The sequence below is a fragment of the Tiliqua scincoides genome, chromosome 1 (assembly GCF_035046505.1).
Source record: "Tiliqua scincoides isolate rTilSci1 chromosome 1, rTilSci1.hap2, whole genome shotgun sequence".
Classification (NCBI taxonomy): domain Eukaryota; kingdom Metazoa; phylum Chordata; class Lepidosauria; order Squamata; family Scincidae; genus Tiliqua; species Tiliqua scincoides.
The window spans coordinates 215,766,822-215,779,756 of NC_089821.1; the positions used below are offsets into that span (position 1 = coordinate 215,766,822).

A 12,935-nucleotide genomic window follows, 5' to 3' on the forward strand; every position below is an offset into this window, starting at 1 on the left:
TAGAGAGAAAACACTTCCTATGACTGCATTTCTGCTGACTTAATATGAAGCCATTCAGAAACTCAGTGGTCTGCCTTTCCAAATGGTTGAAATTGACTTAATGGTGGCTTTTTAGAAAACATGCTGAAGGCTTCAGAATTCACATAAGGTAGTCCTAAAATGGGTATTTCCTCCCATTCCATTTGCTAGCATTATGTTTTAAAAGACAATAGATTTTCAAATTTATTTTCTCTGAAGTTCATTGTAGTGTTCTTACAGACAAGTTGGAAACCCGCTAATGTAATTTCTTTTGGTAAATGAGTGGGATTAGTAATATACTTTGACTTTTTAATAAGTCTTCACTTGTAAAGAGGTTTTAGGGTTCTTTCAACACCAGCCTATGTATGTTTATTCAGAAGTAAGTCCCACTGGATTCAGAGGAACTTAGGTTTAGGTAAGTGTGCATAGGATTGCAACATTTGAACTGCTAGGGGCTGTGGTAGAACAAGAGCTGGGATATCATTAAAAAATATTAAAAGGAAAGCATTGTTTGACTGTGCCACAAAGTTTATAAGTTCTTATACTGTATTAGTTTTTAAAAATTCACACTCAGCAAGACTTCACAGGAAATAAATGCAAATATTCTCTTTAATAACTGCATAGATTGAATATTCCAAAATGCAGCTCTTCTATATCTCTCAATATCTGCAAAATATATTCTATATTTTGTGTTCTGTTTCAGTAAAATTAGAGCATAATTTTATTTGAAATGAGCTTATGTTAATTTGTGAGCTTTCTGTCCTATTCTGTTTTATACGGTTGGTTCTTAAGGATCATTGGAAATCTGTGATAGTTTGCTGTTCCCAACTGTGAAATATAATTTCTGCAATGTTTATAATTGACTTTCTACAATGATTGCACCTCGAACAGGTTTTTTTTTTTTTTAAACTGTTATTAGAAGTTATACTGGTCTTGTCCTAGGATCCAAAGTCTTGTATCAAAGCCCTGTTATCCCTTCTCCCCTCACCCTTAAAAGAGAATAGCAGCTCCTTTCACCAACTGTTCACAATTCAGTTAAAATGCTGCAAAACAGGTGTATGACAGATATAGAAGGAAGAGGAATAGAATTGGACTCAGCAGTTTTTGAAGTATTGTATTCCTTTAATGGGTTTGCTACTGGATCAAAAAGGCAATTTACTGAGAGATGAGATCCTTTCTAGCATAGAGCCTGCCCTAATCAGAAATAAAAATGCATTATCTGGAAGTGTTTACAACCTGATTTGGAAAGTATTTGATTGAACTTTGGCATTTTTGTTCCATGTGCTCTGTGGCTATTGATAATTGTCATAAGTTGACATTCTGCTCATTCTTACTGTGCAATGTTGTTGAAGCCTTGAAATACATCATACATCCGTGGCTGATTTTTCTTGCTTTTTGGGGAAATCCCAATAACTTCTCAAAGACATTTAATGCTAGCTTTCCCCTCTATACTTTCTTAAAACTCTTCTATACTAAAACCAAGGGTAAAGATTATAGGTGACGTCATATAGGTGGCATTATATATTCACTTGGCTTCTGCTTTCTTTGTTCACTATGTGTTTCCCTTGATTGTAGCAGATTAAGACGACTTACTAGAACTGTAAGCTTTGAAGTCTTTGACTTCAGTAGGGTCAAAGAGAGAATGAAATTCTGAGCTGAGGTAGCATGATCTTACAGGGTGTGTGATGAAGTATAATATTTCATTGTGGCATTAATGTAACATTGTTATATTATGGCGGAACCTTTTATATTCTAATGATTATGCAGGCCAACACACATTTTGCTTCCTTAAACATTACACCAATTCTTGGGTATATTTGGGGTGCTGATTCAAAAAATGGTATCCGCTTTGCCCTATCAGGTCTTGTTTTGGAGACACTGCATAGCCTCATTAGTGAATGGTTCAAGCAGCTTCCTCATGAGGAAGCCTACACCATGGCTTCCTCATGAGGAGGCTGCTTGAACCATTCACTAATGAGGCTATGCAGTGTCTCCAAAACAAGACATGATAGGGCAAAGCGGATGCCGTTTTTTGAATCAGCACCCCAAATTCATATCAAACCACCATAAAGTTTGGGAAAACTTTTCGGACCCTCAATTTTGTAGGCCTGTGTTATGCAGTTGAGATATCTCCAGTTACGCAAATTGGAGCCAATAGCATTGGCTATCTTCTTAGACTTGTTTGAGGAGCAGTGGAAAATATAATGTGTTTTATCAGCTACTTCCAAAGGCTTTTTCAAGCATTTCATACTTTATTTTTTTAAACACATCAAAGTTCCTTGTAGCTTTTCAATATAACTGCACTGAAAAATTTCACAATTTCATTGTGTACCGTTGACAGGCATACTAGCATAAAGAATCTACACTTGTTATAAAAATAGTATTATAAATCATGAGTAGCTGTGTTTGTGCTTTTAATAGTCTTTCAGTCTCTGCGTATCTTTTAACCTGCTATTTAACATCTATTTTTGGGGGGCGTATGTGTGATTTTAGCCCCAAATTATCACTTACTTTAATATAACTACTTTAGGGTGCAATCCTAACCCCTTATGTCAGTGCTTTCCAGCACTGACATAAAGGCAATGCAGCTCTGAGGTAAGGAAACAAACTTTCCCTTACTTTGAGGAGGACTCTGTGAGTTACACCCAACTGCAGGATGCAGCACATGTCCCTTTGGCACTGCTATGCCAGTGCTGGAAAGCACTGACATAAGGGATTAGGATTGCACCCTTAGAGGTTTTAGATTCCAGTACATCATTTGTTGGATTGGAGATATGGCATGCTAATGAATTGTCTCTATAAAATTAAAAAGCATTGTAATTTTTGTGTATACTTTTCTGTCATTATGATCTTTTGAGATTTCTCTCTTTTCCATTTATTTCTGGACTACTGCTAAGAGTTAGGCTGCAATCTTATACACACTTTCCTGGGAGTAAGCCCTTTACAGCACAATGTGTCTTACTGATGAGTAGACATGCATAGGATTGTGTCCTTAGTAAGATTAATCTTATGCTAATCATGTTTACTTGGAACAGAATTATTTATGCCTACTTTGGAGTAAAAATGATTGAAATTTCAGTTTTATGTGCTGAATGTGGAACTGGCGTTAACACTTTCATCTTAATGAGAGCTCTCTGAGGATGAAAATTTATTATTTCTCTTGTATGCATCATTAGTTGAAGCTGAAACGTTGTGACTTGCCCATGACTCTAGCTAGTCCAGATTGGGCATTTGAACAAAATTGTCTGGGCTCCAATTGTAATCATTCATTCACAATGCAGCCAATTTAGTGCTGTGTATGACTGTAAAGAGGAGGCTTTGCACCCACTTATTCCTAAACAGATACCCACCGCTAGAAATTTCATATGATTGCATTATTACTATATCATATGCATTATTGCTCACCAGTGGCAATGGAAGGATAGGTTGCATTTTGGAGTAAATAAGTTAATTTCCCTAATAAAGTAATTGCTTTTAATTTTTACTGCAGATTTGCCTTTTGGTATGTGTGATAAAAGGAGATGAATACATATATTTGCAAAAAATGAGGGTGATGTTCTTATAAAGATGATTTTACAAGTTGCCCCAGCTTCAGTCTCCATAACTGACTTTCAGCTTTTTTGAGATCACATTCGCTTGAAGTGTCTTCACTGGTAACACCTAATGTGCTGCCACCCTATCAAAATTTTCTTTTTCTGTTAGCACTGATGTCTTCTTTGCAGCTTACAATTATCCATGCCATCATAATTGTGTCCTGTGATGTTCAGCACATAGATGAACACTGCTTTTAAAGTTTGTTCTTTTTAGGAAATTTGAAATATCTGTATTGTGGTTGGAAGAGATGCCTATCTTCCACAAGAGTATGATGTTTCTCCTCTTGTTGTACTTGCTGAATGAAAGCGAAAAGAGATAAGGAACCAGCTGTTTTCAGTTTGTTTAGATAATGAATGTATTCCTTGATGTGTTCCTTTTTATTCCTGACTGAAATCTTCTTCCCCTCCTTATTACTATCAGTATCATTACTACTAATTGTTGTTGTACAGCTGTACAACAGTTTGAAAATAAGAGGAACATCAACATGGGAATACATCAAATGCCCTTCCAAACAGCTATCTCCTGCTGGTGTCCTCTGCTCACTTCATCTCTATGGTCCTTAATTGCCTATGCGTACTTCCTTATATTCCCATGTTTTGCCCTCCAGTCTATTGTTGAGAATTGCTGCTGGAATTTTTGACTTGTTGCCTCTGTGGATTTTTTCTATTTCTCTTGTCTATCCTTTCATAATTTCTTCAGTGAAATTACACTTCTTTCTGAGTTGCAAGAGCTTGTGCATCCAATTGGGACTGAGAAGGAAAAGTTCCTCTTTGTTGCTATAGCACAAGCTCTGCTTTTGTATTGTCATAGTGGTCAACTCAGCCAATGTTACCTAACTGGATTCACCATACCAGTGTCTATATATGAGTGAGCTACACATCACTTTTAAAAGTCCCCTTAATGCTGCCAGTGCAATGACAGACCAGAAAGAATTCAATACAGGAAGGATCAAAATTCTGGTCCAGCACATGGCCAAAATGTTTTCCTCTCACTGAACTGTGCTACAGTGATGCAACCATTGCTGGCAGGCTACGCAGGGACTAATCCTATCCAGCTTTCCAGCGCTGATGAAGCTGTGCTAACTGGGTGCGCTCTGCATCCTGTGGATGGGGGGCAGTCATGGAGGTCTCCTCACAGTAAGGGAACGTTTGTTCCCTTGCCTCGGGCTGCATTGCAACTTCATTGGCACTGGAAACTTAGGCCCAAAGTTACCTATGACGTTCCCACATTCTACAGTTAGATTCTTGTGTGGTGTTTGGGAAGTTTTATGTGTTGGCATCCTTCAGTCTCGGAAGACTATGGTGTCACGCTCTGAATGGTGGTTCTGGAACAGTGTCCTCTCCAGTGCGTGAAGCCTGGGTAAAGTAGATATGGAGGATAAGCTGTTACCCATGCAGCAAATTCCCCCTCTCCACGTCGCTGAAATGGTCCAATGGAAAGGCAGAGGCCAATAAGGTTGGTTCCAGCGGCGTCGCAGGAGTTGCCAGAATGTGACTGTGTTCAGCCATGAACTGCCTCAGGGACTCCGCCTCCAGATTTTGCCTCGAGGTTGACTCCTGAAGCCTTTTCCATAACTGGATGTAGCCACAAGACAGTGGAGGTTTGGGATCAGAGTTTTCCTTCTCTCAGATGAGCTGCCTTCCCAGGCTGACGAGTCCCATCTACCCGGTGGCTGTTTAGTCGCCTCTTACGACAAGTACAGCCAAACTGAGGGCCTATTCTTATCCCCAGCCCCCAGGGGTAAGTAATAGTAAGTAATACTTACTATTGTATACTTAGTAATACTTACTACCTACCTACCTAGCATAAACTGTTTGGTAGTCTAGGTAGGTACTACTTACTTAGGAAGTAATAGTTTGTGAAGTTTATAGCATGTTCCTAGCTCAACTGGGTAATAAAATGTAGAAAAAAATTGAGGCTAATTAATAATGTGAATCATTGCTCGGGGCAGAAGAAAGCTATTTGTATGAGGTGTTTTGCTAGCAGAGATAAGTGGGAACATTATGTGCTCTCTGGTGGCTCTCACAGGTGTAGTGAGGATTTAGTGTGAGCACATTGTGCTGGTTAAGTTACGGTCTGCTGAAATAATGCAAAAAATCTATTTCTGTTAATGTTTTTTTAGTACAAAATTTGTTCACTTTGTATTTGTCAACAGGAATTTTGCTTTTTTAGGACTATCAACTGATTGCAGATTTTTGGTGGATTTTCGTATCTGGTTCTTAGGGACGTGATTTAACCAAAATTAAGTAATTCCAAGTCTGACAGTGTTAGTCACACATGCTTACATTTCTGTCACTGAAACTACCCCACCTTTCTCTGAATAGTCATTGGTTGATATAAAAACTGGGTTACAAGTGCACTGAAAACTTCCTTTCAAACATGCTTACCAGCAGCAGGAGTGCACCTCATGAGGATGGGGAAGAATGTTTTCAGTGAAAGCATGGTGAAACCTGATCAGGAGGGCTTTAAACTGATGGCTGGTTGGGGTGGTGTTGGAGGCGTAAACCTGAAGCTTAATTTACTGGTAAGTGTTCCAGGTGGGAACCTCTGTAACTAGGAAGCATTTGGAAAAGCCTAGCCAAAGAGAACTGCTCAACTCCTGCTTTGCATCCGTCTTCTGTCAGAAGACTGTGCAAATGTGGATGTTGGATCTTTGGCCAATGGGGGGAAATGCATACATACTTACAGAGGTAATAAAAACATCAGTGGCACAAGTTTGCAGAGTAAGATTGTCCAGGAACTAGTTAAACTAAATGAACTCAAGTCATTTGGACTGAATGAACTGTATCCTAGAGCAGGGGGTGTCCAAGCTTTTTGGCAGGAGGGCCACGTCATCTCTCTGACACTGTGTAGGGGGCCAGGAAAAAAAGAATTAATTTACATTTCAAATTTGAATAAATTTACATAATGTACATAAATGAATATATTAGAGATGGAACTTATATGAATGAATGAAGGTCTTGTAGTAGTTGACAACCTTCAGTCTCGAAAGACTATGGTATTGCGCTCTGAATGGTGGTTCTGGAACAGCGTCTAGTGTGGCTGAAAAGGCCGATTCGGGAGTGACAATCCCTTCCACGCTGGGAGCAAGTGCAGTGTGTCCCTGGTCTGTCTCCCTGGCTATGGGCCTTCCTTCTTTGCCGCTTTGCCTCAGACTGTTGGCCAAGTGTCTCTTCAAACTGGGAAAGGCCATGCTGCACAGCCTGCCTCCAATTGGGCCGCTCAGAGGCCAGGGTTTCCCACCTGTTGAGGTCCACTCCTAAGGCCTTCAGATCCCTCTTGCAGATGTCCTTGTATTGCAGCTGTGGTCTACCTGTAGGGCGCTTTCCTTGCATGAGTTCACCATAGAGGAGATCCTTTGGGATCCGGCCATCATCCATTCTCACAACATGACCAAGCCAACGCAGGCGTCTCTGTTTCAGCAGTGCATACATGCTAGGTATTCCAGCACGTTCCAGCACTGTGTTGTTTGGAACTTTGTCCTGCCAGGTGATGCCGAGGATGCATCGGAGGCAGCGCATGTGGAAAGTGTTCAGTTTCCTCTCCTGTTGTGAGCAAAGAGTCAGTACAGTACACGCTGCAGTACAGAAGTGTACTCAGTACGCAAGCTCTGTAGACTTGGATCTTGGTATGTTCCGTCAGCTTCTTGTTGGACCAGACTCTCTTTGTGAGTCTGGCAAACGTGGTAGCTGCTTTACCGATGCGCTTGTTTAGCTCGGTATCGAGAGAAAGAGTGTCAGAGATAGTTGAGCCAAGGTACACAAAGTCATGGACAACCTCCAGTTCATGCGCAGAGATTGTAATGCAGGGAGGTGAGTCCACATCCTGAACCATGACCTGTGTTTTCTTCAGGCTGATTGTCAGTCCAAAATCTTGGCAGGCCTTGCTAAAATGATCCATGAGCTGCTGGAGATCTTTGGCAGAGTGGGCAGTGATAGCTGCATCGTCGGCAAAGAGGAAGTCACGCAGACATTTCAGCTGGACTTTGGACTTTGCTGTCAGTCTGGAGAGGTTGAAGAGCTTTCCATCTGATCTGGTCCGGAGATAGATGCCTTCTGTTGCAGTTCCAAAGGCCTGCTTCAGCAGTACAGTGAAGAAAATCCCAAACAAGGTTGGTGCAAGAACACAGCCCTGTTTCACTCCACTTCGGATGTCAAAGGGGTCTGATGTGGAGCCATCAAAGACAACAGTGCCCTTCATGTCCTTGTGGAAAGATCTGATGATGCTGAAGAGCCTGGGTGGACATCCGATCTTGGGGAGAATCTTGAAGAGGCCTTCTCTGCTGACCAGGTCGAAAGCCTTCGTGAGATCTATGAAGACTATAAAGAGTGGCTGTCGCTTGGAGGCAGGCTTTGGCCATTGGAAAGGCAGCATGGCCTTTCCCAGTTTGAAGAGATACTTGGCCAACAGACTGAGGCAAAGAGGAAGGCCCACAGTCAGGGACACAGACCAGGGACACACTGCACTTGCTCCCAGTGCGGAAGGGATTGTCACTCCCGAATTGGCCTTTTCAGCCACACTAGACGCTGTTCCAGAACCACCATTCAGAGCGCGATACCATAGTCTTTCAAGACTGAAGGTTGCCAACAGACCTTAGATTTGCGGTCACTTACAGAAGTAAGAGGGGTGGTGGTTTGAAAGAGGGCCCCTTTGGTTTCTTCCGTTTTTAGAAGCCTCCAGTTATCTCTAAGAACATTTCTATTTCAGCAAGCCTTCTGATTTTAGTCTTCTGTAGCACCTGACACCTGCTGCTTTTATTGATACTTTTATGCTTTATTGATTATTGTATTTTATGTGCTTGTATGTTCATCCATTATGCCTGTGATTGTTTGCTGCTTTTTTACATTGCATTTTACAGATTTATTTTACATGTATACATATTTAAATGGTTGTAAACCACTTTGGATGCCCTTGGGAAGAAAAGTGGGATAAAAAATTAAATAGGCAAATAAATAAATAACACAGTTTTATTTAATACAACTTATGACCCAATCCTAACTTTCAATGTCCTTGCTTTTTCAAAATATTAACTAAAGTTTCTCACTCACTTTAACAAATAAAAAAGACCCAATTTGATTTTGTTGCGGGGGGGTGGGGCCTACAAAATGTTCTTTGCACTGGGCAGCAAATGGGTTAGCTACGCCACTGCCAGTAATTGTTCTGAGGCAGCAACAGAAAGCAAACAAAAAGAGGTAGCCAGTTTAGCATCTTCCCCAAATAGGAAGAGAAGTGAAGGCGCTTATTGGACTTGTATTATGTATGAAGGCTTCTGCTATGGAAGTGTAGCACTGTACTCTTCACAAAGCTTATAACTCCCATACATACCTTCATTTCCCTTCCTGTCTGTAAAATGGCTATCTTCTTTTTGCTCCTACCTCAGAACAATTCCTGGTAAGTCGTTTTCAAATAATTTCACACACCCGTAAGCCCCCCCCCCCCAAAAAAAAACTTATCCGAGGGTCATGGTAAATTCCAGGATTTTTGGATCAAAAGCTTCTCTCAACTTATTTGCAATGTCGACTTTTAGGCGAGTGTCTGTGGTGTTCATGTGTGAAGAAATAATAGTATTCTCTTTCCCTTTGTGTGATTTGCCATCATGTGCTATGTTGAATGTGCTTGAACAGGTGTAGTAGCAGGCATTTCTCAGAAATCTGATCACATAGTAAGGGGCTATTCCTCCATGGTTTTTCCTCTGTGAACTTTTTCTCAGCTTTATTTTACTTCTATTTGTCTTTCTAAAAAGTCATCCTCTCCTGCTGTACCATCCCAGTCATGGAATTCTTATCCTGCAATATTTTTCAAAGAGAGTGACCAAGAATGGCAATGTTCCTTTGTTCACAACTGCTCCATGCTGGTCCACCATTTGGTGGTACTTCAGTGTTTTCTTTTTTTCAGTTCTTTTATAACTGTATGTTATAGCTGCGCATCACATCTGTCTTTCTCTCCAAAGGGATGGTGAAGACAAACAATATCTCTGCTATGCCTCCCCTGTCCATTACAAGCAGATTGGATAATGTGCCATGAAGTGATCAAGAGTATCACATAAGTGTTTCTATTTAAGATTGCATGTTCACAGTATGAATTCTACTCACATGTTTGTATTTTGTATTACAACTTGTATAGCTTCTGCATAACCTTCCCCAGTAAGAGACTTGACATTCAAAAGCGTGGAGAGCTCACTGACATCCAAAAGTCAGAGTGAAATGGGCTTAATAATAAATTATTGGGTCTTATCAAGGCTTGAGTTAGATACATTTGTGCAGGTTCTTGGGGTCCATGGATGGGCTTCAGGGTACCAGTGAACTAGATGTGAATACACATTCACATTTTTGTGTGTATATGTGTTTATGTACATTTTTCTGGGGAGAGGGTCCATTACTTTCATCAGTTTCAAAGGGTACATGATCCCAAAACAGTTAAGAACTACTGATGTAAACTTAAGTTTAGGAGTGCATGTAGAGGGACCATGTGGCTGAATCTCCCATCTCCCCAAATAAGAGAATTTGGCTGAAATTATCAGAAAGTGAGATAAGAGGCCGGGATATTTATGCTCTGTAAATATGTATATCATTAAACGCATAGGCAATTTTAAGTATCATCTGAACTTGGCCCTTGTGTACTTGAAATTCACTTTCTCACATCAAGGTTTGCTAAGCCTGGGCGCTCCTACATACGGCTATTCACTGCCTGCTGTAAACTTTAATATTTATTATCATTTGTTTATTTGATTTGCATTTTATTATTGATTTAATATTGTAAGCCCCCTAGACTTTTTAAAAGAAAGAAAGGATATAGGATATAAATGCATTAACACAAATAATCAACAGCATCAGGTCTTAATGAAGCAGGCATGTAAGGCCAAACTATGGCATGCAGCACATTTCCTCCAATATGTTTGGTGTGATTTGTTTTGTTTTTTTTTAAACTAAAAACAGCCTTAGGAAGCGTCAAACTGGAAGAGATGTATGGTGATGCTTAACCTCTTCCCCTCAAACAATTTTTTCATACAAATTCACCTCTAGCTGTTTTTCTCTCCACAGGGTTGAAAAGATGGAGGTTCCCATATCTTTTCCCTGTGGGATGAAAAGAATCTTGGGTAGCATTGAGCAGAAAAATAGCTAATTTCTATTTCCAGTACAGTGGAGTAAAATGTGTGGGATTCAAGCATCCTCTCTCAAGCATTCACCAGTGCCGAATTTAGGCATGAGCTAAATAAGCTGCATCTTAGGGCCTCACAGTCTGCAGGGGCCTCAAAAAATTCAGATTTTTTTTTTTTGTGGGGGAGCTTTTAAAATTTTGTGATATATAATGTAGGCCTTTTTTAAATGGCTTGTACAGCAAATTTTGCTGTAATTTTTTTTAACAAGGGGCCTCCAAGCTTTATATAGCTTAGGACCCCACCAAGTTTAAATCTGGCACTGCTCAGCAGCCATTCCTCCACTCAAACTTGTTGCCTCCTGGTTTCAAAAAAATCCCAAAAGACAAAATAGGGGCAAGGATATTTTTGTGCCATGTACTAGAAAAGAGAGAGTGCTGGAGTGTATCAGGCAAGCCTGTGGTACGTTTAAATGTTGTATGGCACAGGTGGTTTTGAGTGGGTACAGCTTTTTAGCAGGGTTGAGGAAAGCTGCACTTGATGGCATTCCCCTTTCTTACACCATAGTTGAAGGAGCACTCTTCCGCCTTTGCCTTTAACAGTGGTCATCCTGAGCAATAGCTGGATGATTCACCTTTGGTCTGACTTGTAGTAAACCATCTTCTTTTACAAATTTTCACCACATGCTCAACGGGTCAGTTTGGGGCTTTAGGAATTCTCATATGCAGCCCTTGTTTCCTTTAAATCTACGGCACCCTGAATTATAGTAGACATTTTCTACCATGATCTCAAATTTTAAGAGCATTCCTACTCATCCTGCTCAAGAAGTAGACAGAGACATCCATATGCTAAAAGAACAGACTCACCTATTTGCAAACCTATAGGGATTTATGGCTGATTGTCATCAACTGCAATGTCTCTTACATCTTAATCTTAAGAAATTGTGAGGCCGAAGCTTTTCTTGCAGGGTTCAGACATGGAATACTCTTCAGGGAAGCTTTTGTTTCTAAGTTGGCCAATCCAATTTAATAGTTTCCTTAGTGCCATGAAGTTGGCCTTCATCTCACCTTTGCTGCAAACTCACTTGGTGACATTGGGCAAGCCCCTTGGGCCAATCTTTATACCTGCAATTTGGAGATAATATTGACCTACTTTACAGGATTGTTGTAAGGATACGGAAATAGTGCCTGCTAAAGAACACTAGAAATCACTATATAAAGGCTTATTATTTCTAATAATATCTTTGGCATGGTGAATCTCCAGATCCATCCAACAGAAGTGACTTGGAGCTGTTTTTACTTGCAGTGCAATTCTATCCATGGCTACTGAGAAAGAAATCAAATGTATTCAATGGGGCTTATTCTCAAGAAAGTGTTATAGGATTGCAGCCTTAAAGCATGTGAACTGCTTTTCCTCTGCAAGTTGTAAATAGGACACACAAATGACGTTCTTGCTCTATGAACAACATTGTTTGGCCGTTAGTAGGAGTCTGCTTCTGCACTTTCTGATGTTGGTCGTCTTTTTCTCTTGTCACATGTTATAAATGTAGTAACTCCTTCTCATTTCAAGAAGAATGCATAGTGAGTAGTTGAGTTCATCCAATAATCACAGTGCGTAAACCCTGAGGGGAAGTGGAAAGTCACTACTTATCCTTGACAAAGCCACAGGAAAAACATATCAGTGACACAGCTGAAACACTGTAGCCTGAACAGTCTAGAACATCCTGAAAGCAGCTGTTGAGTTTTTCAGCCTGGACAAATTATTCAGGCTGTTGTCTGTGTCATTTTCAAGTCTTTTATGATCATTTAATAAACCCCAAAGGCACATGCTGGCTCTGAGTTTGCATTTTTGTATATTGCCTTTTGTTAATAAAGGCTTTAATGCTAATTGCTTCAAATTGCTTCAAATTGTATATTAAAGATTGAAATGGAAGCTTGAAATGGAATGAGTAATATGTACAGTTTCTTTTTGTCATCATTGTAATAAGTTCTGGGTATCTATTCAGGTGTACACTGAATAGCCTTCAAAATGGCTGTATAGCCAGAATGACTGTGAATAGTGGAGGAGACAGCAAAGATTAACTGGGCTGATTTGCAAAGCTATTTTCCACCCAGCTTCTGAACTTTGATTCTGTATCTCTCTTTCTCTCTCTCTCTTTCCCCCATATTACGGATGTATGGATATAACTTATTTAAGAAATCTCAGTTAAAATAATTCACAATTCTTG

General features: G+C 40.1%; 1 protein-coding gene across 1 annotated transcript in view; it reads left to right on the top strand.

The window, feature by feature from the left end:
* The window catches only part of ESR1 (estrogen receptor 1), a 246,200-nt gene that overhangs the window by 62,670 nt on the left and 170,595 nt on the right, over positions 1-12,935 (top strand). The window lies entirely within an intron of this gene.